This window comes from Chinchilla lanigera, unplaced genomic scaffold (assembly GCF_000276665.1).
Source record: "Chinchilla lanigera isolate Chin_1 unplaced genomic scaffold, ChiLan1.0 scaffold00109, whole genome shotgun sequence".
NCBI classification, from domain to species: Eukaryota; Metazoa; Chordata; class Mammalia; order Rodentia; family Chinchillidae; genus Chinchilla; species Chinchilla lanigera.
This window is the reverse complement of record NW_004955510.1, coordinates 3,038,512-3,051,303: the sequence shown is the minus strand read 5'-3', so window position 1 is coordinate 3,051,303 and position 12,792 is coordinate 3,038,512. Positions and strand designations below refer to the sequence as shown.

The 12,792-nt window shown below is 41.4% G+C and overlaps 1 pseudogene; it reads right to left on the bottom strand.

Moving 5' to 3' along the window:
* Positions 1-217: 217 nt before the first annotated feature.
* LOC102020148 lies at positions 218-2,842 on the bottom strand (annotated as a pseudogene).
* Positions 2,843-12,792: the final 9,950 nt, after the last annotated feature.

Genomic DNA, 12,792 nt, shown 5'->3' with positions numbered 1-12,792 from the left:
CTTTGTTCCTTGAACTTGTGGGTGTCTGGCATTTTGTCCCAGCAACAAGAAAAGTAACTAAGACAAACAAGATAATTTTTGCAAACAATATATGCCTATTGCAAGTCCTTGCATCCCATTCTGATAATACCCTGGTTTTCCAAAAAGTCTCAACATAGCTATGGACACAATCACCCCTCTAAGCACTGATCTGCCAACCACAAGGACCTAGGAGGCATTACTCCTCCTGCTGCCCGTAGCTCTGCACATCCAGAGTGGCTTTGCATGGGAACAACTGGAGGAGCTTCAGCACTGTTTCCAGGACAGTAGCAGCTTGCTCTGCATCTCAGTGAAAGCCTCTTGAGCTAGGCACTTTTTGATGAGCTGGAGGTAACTGGTGATGCTCTCCTCACCTGGTTGGGACACCAGAAGCTTGGTACACACTTTACCCACCACCCATGTAAACTGGCTGGAGATGTCCTTGTCAGCAACAGGAGCCGAGTTTGGCTCACTGCCATCAGTGGAGCAGGGGCTTGGGAGAGGGAAGTCGTTCTCCGCAGCTGGAGGGTCCTTGGCCTCAGTGCCCTTGTCTGTTCCCAGGGTGGGCTAGGGGAGGCACTATTCACCTCCTATCTTTGCAGGAGAGTGGCAGTGGCAGCAGTCATAGTGGCCTGGAGGACACGGTAGGCCTTGATGGGGATGATGATGATCTGCTGCAGCTTCTACAGAACGTTCTGCAGATACCCACCTTCCAACACATCTTTCTCCAAGGACTTGAGGACACTCTGCTTCTCTCACAGCTTCTGTATGCTCAGGGTTATCGTGGTGGCCCCTTTGGTGACATTCTGGGACTCCAGGGACACTCAGTAAGCATTATCATCTCCTCATAGCTCCTATGCGCCAAGAGCACAGCACGCTTATGAAAGTGGAGGCTCTTGAGCCATGAGGGCACATCTGTCCTCTCACTGCAGTCCTCCTGGAAAGTGTTCTGGCTGGATCCCTGCTCTCCGTCTGCCCATTGCCAGAGAGGCTGCTCTGCTCTGGGGTGAGAGGGATGCATGGTCCAGCATGGTGCCCAGGTACCGAGCTCCTCCAAACTAGGCCCCACCAGGAGCCTTGGGGCTTGTTGGGATGAGTGACATGGAGCACTTTAGTGAGCTAGGGTGGATTGGGCAGGGGAGACCTGTGTTTGCATTGCTCCTAATACTGTTGATGGCTGGTGGCACCGAACTGGATGGGTGAAAGAGCACATGTCCATTTCCCAGAGAGGCTTGTCCTGCTGGGCTGCCTTTCCAGGGCCCAGCTCTGCAGCACACCCCATTCGCCGGAACCCTGGCCTGAGTGATGGAGGTGCTCTGCCTGGGTAAGGAAATTGCTAACCAGTTGCTCTTCAAGGTGGCCCAGCCAGATACCTGAAATAAGGAATCAGAGAATAAGCATAGTAGGAAATAAGCCTAAACATAGGCACAGACCAGATCAGGAAGTAGTCACAGGAAGAACAGTAATCTTTGAGAATCTTCATTTATGATGCAATAACTAGATACATTGTAGGTTGAACTTTCTCAATCCAAAATATTTTTTGTGCCAATATAGTAGCTGTATCAGTGAGGGCTATCTACAGGAATAGAATCAATGGAAGCTATATGTATAATTATATTGGGATGTAGGCTTTTAGGATCAGAGGCAGAAAAGTCCACAATGGTCATCTGTCGGATCAGAGGTGGAAAAATCCACAATAGCTGTCTGCATGCTGGATGGCCAGAAGATCCAGTAGATGATCAGCCTCAGGAGATGGAAGCCATAGAAAAAGAGGGATCAAGGGTGTAGCATCCCCAAAGGTCAAAGGTCTGGAAGCTCATTGTGGAGGCATCCATGTGATTCTACACTGGAAGGCTGAAGAAACTGGAGACCAGTGTCCAAGGGCAATGGAAAAGACTGGAGCTCATCCAAAGAGGGCATGCTTCCTTCTCCTTCCCCTTTTTATTCCACCCAGGCTACAAACCTACTGGTCAATGACACCCACATCTGAGGAAGGGCTCACCCCACCTCACTGTGCTGGCTTTAGTGTCAGTCATCCAAAGATACACCCCAAAATGTGCTTTCATAATCTCCTAGGCAGTTCTTACTCAAATAAAGCTCAGCTCACTCATCACAGTTAATGGTCAATAATCCATTTTTTGTCTACTTGAAAAATATCTCCTTAAGCCATACTTAATCTCCAAATGCAATAGCAAGTTCATAATTATGCCTAACATGATACAGCTGTCTTGCTTAAAAACAGAAATGCATGAATTCCCTGCTCAGAATAGAAGACCAAGTTTTTTTCTTTTGAACATGCTTACTCTTCCCACATTTCTTAACTTAAATATTATAATGCAGATTTAACAGTACTTAAGTATAAAAATGAAGTCAACTAACTTTGTTACAAAGAAAAAAAACCCAAAGGTACCTGCTTAACATATATTTATATAAGCACAAGCATATGAACGAAATAGGAAAGAAATTCTCCCAACTACTGCAGTAATTATTTTTTATAACCAATCATGTAGTCATAGCTGGGATTAAGAACTACCTTCTTCTACTACTCATTCTGTATTCCCTTGACCTTCAGGAAGCACCTAGGCAGGTGTTGGTTCTTAATCTGTTGGCATGACCCAAACCTTCATTCTGGAAAGTTCTGGGCCATTTGTCATCCTTCCTGTATTGGGTTGTTGTAATTTCCAATTCATCTTAATAACTGTGCATGGTAATATTAGGAGATGCCCTGCTGGATCTGCTGCACTCCAACCATATTCTTACCTCCATAGTGAAGTAGTAGTTCAGTTTCTACTTGTTTGTCTGGGTCAATCACCTCCACAAACATCAGAATGCCCTTTTTAGTTTATTGACTCAGAGGCATGAGGAGCTCTGAATTACCAAAGGATGTCTTAAATTCCAGTTCAGTAGAATAATTGTGCCTCTTGTCTAAGCCTTCTTATCTCTGGTACTAAGACTTCCAGGACAACAGAGCATAAAGTCAGCAACCGAAGCAAAATTTTGCTAGTGGATCACTAGAGCTAATGGTGAGTGGTTCCATTCCCATTTCCACCTCTTGATCTTTGAACCTGTGAATCCTTGTTATGGGAGAACAAGTTACATACAATGGGAGACCCTGCACCAGGTCCTGAAGGCATCACCATCTAACCAATGCTATAATGGCATCTTCAAAAGGTAATTCCACCATCCTACCTATTCAGTGGTTGTAGCCAGGCCAACCTTAATGAGTGGAAGTCCATGTTGCTGAGCCCATACATAGCCTCCATCCCTGCCACCATGTCCATTTTATTCATGAGTCCTTTGGACAGTGACAGGGTTGGCTGAAGAAAGTTAACTGCTTATCTTATTCACCTGAGTACTAAGGACCTCTTCTTCTGAGGTCATCTGTTTTGAGCAATTATGTGGGACACAAATATCTTCACAACTTTCATCGTTATGGAGAGGTCTAGCCACATACCTCTTGCTGATATGCCATTGTCACCAATGTTCCAGCCATGTTCTTTCTATATACCTTACTATCTAGACAGACAATTAGGTACAACCTATGAATCAATATATAATCATATATCTGTATAAGGCAAGGCTAGGTATATGACTATGTCTTCTTGACAAGATGTTCTTTACAAGATTCATGACTAGATGTGCTGCCTGAAGTTCTGCCCACTGATATATCCCTTCACCATGGCCCTTCATGGATGTCCACGAGAAGGGCTATAATGCTGCAGCTTCCCTTTTTTGTGTGATGTCCACATAACATGCAGAAACATCTGTAAGCCAGCCTCTAGTCTTTCTCTGTCACCTGATGACAGAGCACAACCCCATGAGGCCAGAGATGCATACTGGGGCACAAAAGGCTATACAACAGAAGTAGAAACTATGGGCTTATGTGCCACTTTTTCATGTAGCTTAGTTGTACTTTCAGGATCTACTCAGGCCCAATTATTTATATATATGTACCACTTTTGTGCTCTTCCAACTTCATGACAGAGTAGATTAGAGAGCACCCAGTTCATGACGGGCAGCGCAGGTTGCATAGTAACCTAGTGTGCCTGGCCAGGCCTTCATTTTGACTAAAGCTCAGAGGCATGCTAGTAGCTGTTCCTCAAAGGGACAGTAGTTGTCTGCAAATGATGGCAGAGCCTCTCTCCAGAATCCTAAGGATTTACCTACAGGGGTCTTACAGAGGCTCCAGGCAGCTTGCCTATCTGCTTCTGACATCTCAAATACCACTGGATCTGCTGTATTGTATGGCCTGTTGGCACAGCAGCTGCACAGTAGCCTGGACCTATTGTAGCCTTCTCTGTCTGCAACCTACTCAAACCTAGAAGCTTTCTATATTACTCTGTAGGTAAATGAGCTAGAGTAACACAGACAAGTGAGGAATATGTTGCCTCCAAAATCTAAATAGGCCCACTAGGCTTTGTGCCTCTTCTTTATTGTAGGAGGGGCCAGATGCAACAACGTATCCTTTACCTTGGAAGGGATATCTCTGCAATTTGAATGGGATGGAGGACCCTTGAGTTTTAGTTGGATTTATTCTACATCTTCTGTTGTGCGCACGCTTTACCAACAATTGCAGAGTAGTTGCTGCCTTTTGTTTATTCATTCCAATCAGTATAATGTCATAAATACAATACACCCATGTGATGCTTTGTGGAGGAGAAAAGTGATCAAGATATCTATGAACTGAGTTGTAACACAGGGCTGGAGAATTGAATAATCCTGTGACAGGATCACAAATTTGTATTGCTAGATTTGCAAACTGAAAATAAATTGCTTCTGGTGGACCTTATGGACAGGCATGGAGGAAAAATATTCACCAAATCAATAGTTGCACATCAGGTACCAGGAGATAGGTTAGTCTGCTCAAGCAAGGAAGCTACATCTGGTACTACAGCTGCAGTAGGAGTCACCACTTGACTAAGATTTTAGTAATCTACTGCTTTTATCTAAGACTCATTCTTCTTTTGTAAGTGACAAATAGGAGAGTTAAGTGAGGGTGTGTTGGGAGCCACTACCCTGCATCTTTTAAGTTCTTGATACTGGTATTAACCTCTGTAGTCCTTCAAAGGATGCACTTTTGTTTGCTTATTTTAAGACAGGTTCTCACTATATAGTTCAGGCTGGCCTTGAACTCACAGTGATCCTCCTGACTCAGCCTCCAGAGTGCAAGGATTACAGGTGTGCACTACCATGCCTGGCAAGGCATGCAGTATTGTTTTTGATTTACTCTTTTCCCAGGTAAAATCAACTCTTATAGCTTCCATTTGACCTTTTCCTTCATAATAGCCCTCACTCCACAGGTTAGGAAACCATTATGAGAATTCTCCCTGGTACCAAGTAAATCCTTCTCAGTTATTCATTCTGGAACTAGGGAAATGACTACAGGATGGACTCGGGAAGATACTGGGCCCCCTGTAAATCAGACCTTGGTTAAACTCTACTGATCACCTGCCTTCTATAATTCCCTACACTTACTGGGGGCCCATATAGATGCTTTGCGTCTTCTGCAATCAGCTTTAGTTCAGAACCAGTGTCCAGTATTTCCTAAAATGTCTGATCATTTCCTACTCCCCATTGTGTGGTTGCCCTGGTTAAAGATCTCAGTCCCTGTGAGACAAGATGGAAGAAAGTTTGACAGTATAATATTTTTATCATCCCTCAGTAGGACCTGGCCTCTTCTTCAGTCAAGGGGCTCTGGATCCTTAAACAACTCAAGTCTGGGAATTGGTTGGGCTGTGATTTTCTGTTGCTATAATTTGAGTTAGGCTTTTCTTCATTTGGCTTAAAACTTTTCTGCTATATCAGTCCAATAAAAATTTAGTAGGCTTCCTATTTACTTCACTCTTGGGATCACTATGATTAATTAGCTAATGCTATAGGTCTACATGTGTCAGAGCCTTCTAATCATGGCTTTGCGTCTGTTTTCTATTATGCTATGCCCACCTAGCTTTTGGTGATTGAGTACTGTCACTTTGTCCCTGCCACCCTGGGATCCAATTATACTGGAACCATTTAAGTTTCTTGTTGAGTGACTACAGTCCCCACATGAAGTCTGTCACACAGAGAAGAGCAATGGTAGAGCTCGTAAGGAAGGGCCCCCCTCAAATCTGTTGTAAAAGTATTCATAAGAGGTTCATTTTCTAGAATCTCCTAGTGTGGAGATAAAACTTCACTTCATGAACAAAATTACTGAAAATATTATATACAGTTTATACAGATAAACTGTATATAAAACATAAATATACTTTGTGCTTAGACTTATGTCTTTCCTCTAAGATACTATCTCAGGGTTCACAAATATGCCAAAATCTAAGAAAATCTGAAATGCTTCTGATCCCTATTGCTTCATAAAAGAGATCTTCAACCTGTTGATAGATCATTTTTTCAGAGCAACTTTGCAAGTCGGGTATTAATATCCCCATTTTACAGGTGAACAGGGTGTCTTTGTGGATCATGCTACAAATTTGTACATTATTCTTTCAGTGACAGAGAGCCTCTGAGAAGGAATGGTGTGAATGAATGTAGTCATCAAGAAATCCAAGTTCCCCAGACAGTCTGGGAGAAATGAGGCCATGGTGATACCTTGCAGGGCTTTTTGATCAGGGTGTCAAGGCCAGATGGCTGAAACTGGAACCAGGGACATCTGTCAGCAGAGGGGTCAAGCTTGGCTGGCTCCAGCTACACAAGGTTCTCCAGGGGAGATGTGTCATCGGGGCTACTGGCTTGCTCCCTATCCTCCCCTTGCTCTGTTCACATGCTTTCCCCTGCTGGTTCAGGTCCCACAGGGTGGCTGCAGCAAGCTCACAATGAGGGGAAAACTGTTCTGAGTGAGCTGAGGCATTGCTGTGGAACAGGAACAACCTTGACTCAGAACAACTGTTTCTGAGAAGTGCAACCAGCTTTCAAAATAGTCTGCAAGTAGAGCCAAGAGGAAAGATCTTGGAGCAAAACCACAGAGGACAATCTGTGTGCCAGTGGAAGACAGATTGGAACCTGGAATTTCATGGTAGAAACTGAAGTTGCTGAATGGAGGTACTGAAATAGTGAAGGGGAGATGACCTGGTTTTTAAAACCATGGTGGCTGGCGCTCCTTGGAATGTGACTGGCTGATGCGGAGAGGAAAGGATTTTAGAATCGCCTTTCTATGGTTGCCACTTCATTGTCTGTGTATGACTGGAAGGTGGGGGCTGCTCCAAAATGAACCAAAGAAGTGAAACTGTAAAGGGGGTGGAAATGAATTTTAAGAGGTCTCAGCAGGGGTCTAACCCTACAGAGTTCACTCAGTGTTCTCTTTTCATTTGCATTTTAGGAAACTGAAACTCAGAAAAGTGAGTTGATTTGTTGCAGGTCAGATACATGAACTGAGTTACTCAATGGAGCACTAAAATTATGGATTAGGAAAAGGTCAATGACTTTTCAATTTAGCCTGCTTTTTGTGGTCAAAATTATCTTTCTATATCTCCCAAAATATTATAATGAGGGGATATTTAAAAAGACATGTCTAAAGTCTGATTATCAGCAAGAAACTACTTTGTTCCAGGTTACTGTTAGAGAAAGTAGTCACCCTCTGTAATCAGAGTTGGTAGTGGGGCGGGGTGGGAGGGATGGAGGCACGGAGAGATTCTGAATCTCAGCTGGTCAGGTGTTTCCAGAATGTGAACTCAGCAGCTCTTCAACTTGAGCAGGCTGTGCTTCCCCTGCTGCACACACAAGGGCACATACAAGTGCACACAGCAACAGGTGGTTTTTACTGAGAAACCTGAAATCGCCTTTGGTATTTTCACATCAAAATCTATAATGAATAAGAATAATGTGAGAGACTAAATAAGATGGTGAATTCTGATAAAATCTAGTTTCTTTTGCAAAACATACAGCAGATTGCTAATGGGTGAGATTTTCTTCCTTTTATTTTTGGAAATCATTTTTTTCTGTTATTGCTTGTCGTCCTTGGGAGATATGAGATAATATTTTTTACTTAGACCCAAGGAATACATGGTGATTTTTAAAATTAGCAACCTTAGTATTCATTGACAGAAAACACCTTGTCCATTTATAGCATGACTGAGGGCTAGTGGTTTAGCCAATTAGAATGCAATGTGAAGCTCTACCCAGCTGATTCCATACTTAATGAGGGGTTCAGAAAAATGAAAATTTGTAAACATCACAAGCTTGAATGAAAAAATTAATGTGGGAGACAGCTGTTTTGTCATCACCTACTGAATATCTTTTATTCTGCCAGTTGGTGAGTAATGACAGGACAGGACTGAAGTTACTGAGCATACCATGTAGGTGATACACTTTTCTTATACATATTCATTACTTACTTGCATTGATTACATTAATTCACTGACATTTCAAAAAATCTCAGGAAGTATTTTCCACCCTGAACAAATGCTGAACTGAAATCTCAAGAGGTTAATACATTTGAAGAGCGTCACACAATTTGTGTCACAGGCGGAAGCAAAACCATCTCTGTTTTATCCAAAATCAACAGCACTTCCACTTCATCACTTTGGAGAAGGCTGACATCTGCCAGAGCCCCTGTGAGAGCAAGAGTGGATGGAGGGCTGGCCAACGGACATATCTGTCACTTACCGGCAGGTCCACTCGATGCAGTAAAAGCATGGCTCTGCAAAGGGGCCTGCAAATTGCCTGTGATATCTTCATGTTTGAAATTGATAATTTTGATAAATGAGACTATCCCAATGTGACACTATATGACAGGCAGGAGGACCTGACCTTTCTCACCTATGATTTAATGGATAGGTGAAATCCCTTCTGTATCTTGTGATAATTTGACTTAGGAAGTTTCCACCTTATAAGGTTGTGAAAGTGTACATATATAACCATTTATTTTTCACTGTAAATTACTGGAGCCACTGAAACTTTATTTATATATTAGGCTTTATGCTAGAAGATTTTGTTAATGTAAATGTTCCTAACAAATTAGTTTTTAATTTTTTTTACAGATAATGATTGTACATGTTTATGAGGTACAGTGTAGTATTTTGATGCATTTATAATCATATCTTGATCATCTCAGGATATTTAAGTTATTCATCATCTCAAATATTTATCATTTCTTTGTCATTAGAACAAAGAAATAGCTCATAGCTCTTTTGAATTACTAGCTACAATATTGTTAATTATAGTAACTCTCAATATACAAAAGCATCTACACATGTTCCTGCTCTCTACTGACTTTGTATCTATTAAGCAATCTCTCTCCACTTCTCTCTGCCCTACCCAGTTCCAGGGTCAGGTAACCACTGTTCTCATCTTCACATCTATGAAATCAACTTTTTAGCTTCTCACATACAAGTGAGAACAGTCTTTTCCCTTCCTTTCCTTTCTTTTTTCATTTATTTCACTTATCAGTCAGGTTTTCTGTTTCTAAACACAGTACTGACAGAACTTAAAGGAGGGAGTGTCTAATTTGGCTCATATGTCAGGGATTTCAGCCCATAGTCAGATGGCTTCAGGGCAGGCACATCATGGTGGAGGGGCATGGTGGAGCGAAGCTCCTCAGTTTTTGGTGGCTGAGAAGCAAAGCAGAGAACAGGGCTGGAGAGGAAAGGCTAGGAGCCATTTATGGTACCCAAGTTCACCTTCGTGACTCACCCAGACACAACCAGGAGCTGCTGCACTAATCTGCTCTGTTTCTTAACCCAGTGAAGCTGACATATCAGGATGAATGTCCACACTAAAGTACTTTCAGCAAGGGACATGTATTGAACGTATCTTGAACTTATGATGATTTTTTTTATTAGGATGCAACTCCCCTATAAGTCAAGAGGCTTCAGTATTATGCTTAAATGTTTTATCTCTTCCCAGTTGGGAATCCCAGTAGTACCTGGTGTTGTTTTCTCAGGGGTAGACCTTAGATGAATTCCTGGTCATAGTTTTCTCTGCTCATCCCTGTTGGGCAAAGTTATACATACTGAGAAGAAATGAAATGGTAAGTCCTTGTGTCCTATCTACTGGGTAGGATAGCATATTATGTTAAATAGTGTCACCTTGGAGCCTGAAGATCAGTCTTTTGGGTATACCAGGCCAGCTTTGGCAGCCTGCCTTTTGACTATGCCATGTAAAATCTCCCTCCAAATTGAAAACTTTCTCACCTAAAATCAGTTTTACTTTTTTGATCCATTTTCCTTTGGTCTCTTCTTGGTGTCCACCTATCCCAGTGTCAACAATTTTCCAGGAGTATCTCCCTTACTGCTTGCTTTGGGAGGTACTAGTGACACAGCTTCCCTTGGTTTATCAGAGAGAAGAATGGGCTTCTTCTCAATAACATAAGAGTTGATCATGACAGGTCTTGGACTCGTAGTCCTCGGAATGTACCTTCGTCTCAACCCACTCCGTGTGGAAGGCAGAAGGGGAGTACTTAGTCTATATTTCTGCTCTCCTGTTTTCTAGCATAGACCTGCACCAAAGCAGTGAGCAGTCACAGGAGAAAGTATTCGCTACCTGACAACATTTCAAGTTTCTTAGCAGTAATATCACTGATGCACAAGGATTAATGCTTTTAAAATGAGTAGGTATATCAATTTTCTGTGCTGCAATATTTCAAAATTATACACGGGTATGGTGAAATCCAGACTTATTCAAAAGTCTTAGGTTAAAAATTTATGCATACCACTAAGTTTCTGGAGGACTTTTCCAAGATATTATCTTTCTCAAAGTCTTATTTGATAATCTCAAAATGAATATGCTGGGCAAAACCAAAGTAGAAGCCACTTGGGCATTCTGTGCTTAATTAGTGAATCAACTATTAGTCATTCATTTTTTCCCTCTAAACATAGATGTAACTGCGTAATCTCTCATAGATCAGCACTCAGACCATGATCTCTATTTCTTGAGATTCTATATAAGATAAAAATCCACATGCTATTTCTGTATAGCAGATCTCAATTATAGTTTTAATATATTATGAATTTTTTTAGTGCACCTGGAGAAAATTTTAAGACATTTGCTGGATTAATTTGTTATATTTGTAATATTTCATAGTACTTTTTCCCATTTTCAAAACTTTAATTAGCCCAATTACTCTTCATAACAAATCTGAAGGTGATAAATTTTGTTCTTGTATGTATCAACTAGCACAATTGCTCCACTAGAAGTCCACATAAAACTCAGTGATTTAAAATAATGTTTATTATTACTTACCAGATACAGAGTAGAAAAAAATGGGGAAAGTTTGATCAGTGGGTTCTAAGTCACAATTACATGGGAATAACAAATTCTGTTGTTTTAGCACACAATACTATGGTATTTTAAAAGTTAGAAGGATTTTTAATGTTTCCACCATAAAAGAATAAAATATTTGAGGGAATAGATACCTTTAAACATGGCCTCATGAGGTTTTGAATGGATGCCAAGGCGTATGTGGTTTATTTCAAGAGTTGTGAGAGAAACTGAATACTTTGTCAATATCTCTCCCATCTTAGATGATGAAGATATAGAACATTTCCAACACTGCAAAATGCTCCATTGGGCAGTTTTGTATAGAAGTTTCATTTGTCAGCAAACCCTCTGTATCAGTGGAATTGAAACTGTGTTCAATAATGAGCCAGCTAAGAGAAAAAGTAAAGAGAAGATTGCCTTATTTTGAGAAACTCCAATATTTAATGGCAGCAAGAGGCAGAATAAGACTACAAATAAGGAACAGAAAAAGTGACTTGAAGGGTAGAAAACAATTCAGTGTAGTGTCATCAAAGGTGGAATATACCTTCTGGACTCAAGAATAGGTGGCATTTTCAGCAACTGTTTTAATGGAATGATGCAGAAGAAATCCCACTTAAAAATGAATATGTCAAAAAACCAATAAATAGTAGAGAAGTTAGGTGCAAAGGAAAGTAGTAGAAGAAAATAGAGGGTAGTGCAAGATCTTGATATTTTTATAGATTTGTAAAAGGTGAAACAACCATTAGGAAGGATGTATGAAAGGGAGAAGATAGATCTACAAAGGCTTACAAGGCAACTAAAGTTTCAAAAGACTTGAGAATCCTGGGTTTATATGGGGGCCCACCTGCCAGGTGAGTCACTTTCACCAAGATGTGTTTATGCTCCTGAAGGAGTAATGTGTGGGAATGCAGGATAAATGGGGTCAGTTCCAGGGACTTGGTGCAGGGACATCAGAGAAGTGAATATATTGGAGAGACAGCAGAATGGGTTGGGACGGCTTTAGATTTGGGAAGACTAGAAAACAACAGAAGATAGGGAGGTGCTAGAGTGGAGGCATCTATGTACTCACGTATGTGTAGGGATGAGAGGTCAGACCCAAAAGAGAAACAGTAGAGCCTCAAATTCTGAAATGGGACACATCCAGATGTTCAGATTTCAGCGAACTGCTAAGGGAAGATGATGAATGTTGCTGTCAAGAGTTTGTGGTGATTTAGTTGAAGCGTAAATCACGCAAGTGTAATATTAGTCAAGATAGCAAGGGTTGAGGCAGATATGACAGCTAATGGCATTCTAAAGCCCCCAGTGAAGGTTTGAGCGGAGGATGGAGCTGCAGACATGGCAAAACTTAATGAAATTGTATTCAAATAGGAAAGGTGTGGTCAGGAGTCAGTGAGTAGCCCCGTTGTGATTTTTTCCTTTTGTAAAATGATAGTTGTGTTTCCTCCCGAAGATCATTTGATCTTGTATGGTGCACTGGGCCTAATGAATGATATGTGCTTAAGGAAAAAGTTTTCTTCCACTGCTTGTTGAAAAGTGTCAGGTTGCTAGGGCTGAGACTATCAAGTTTAGTCAACAGTGGGGATCCTC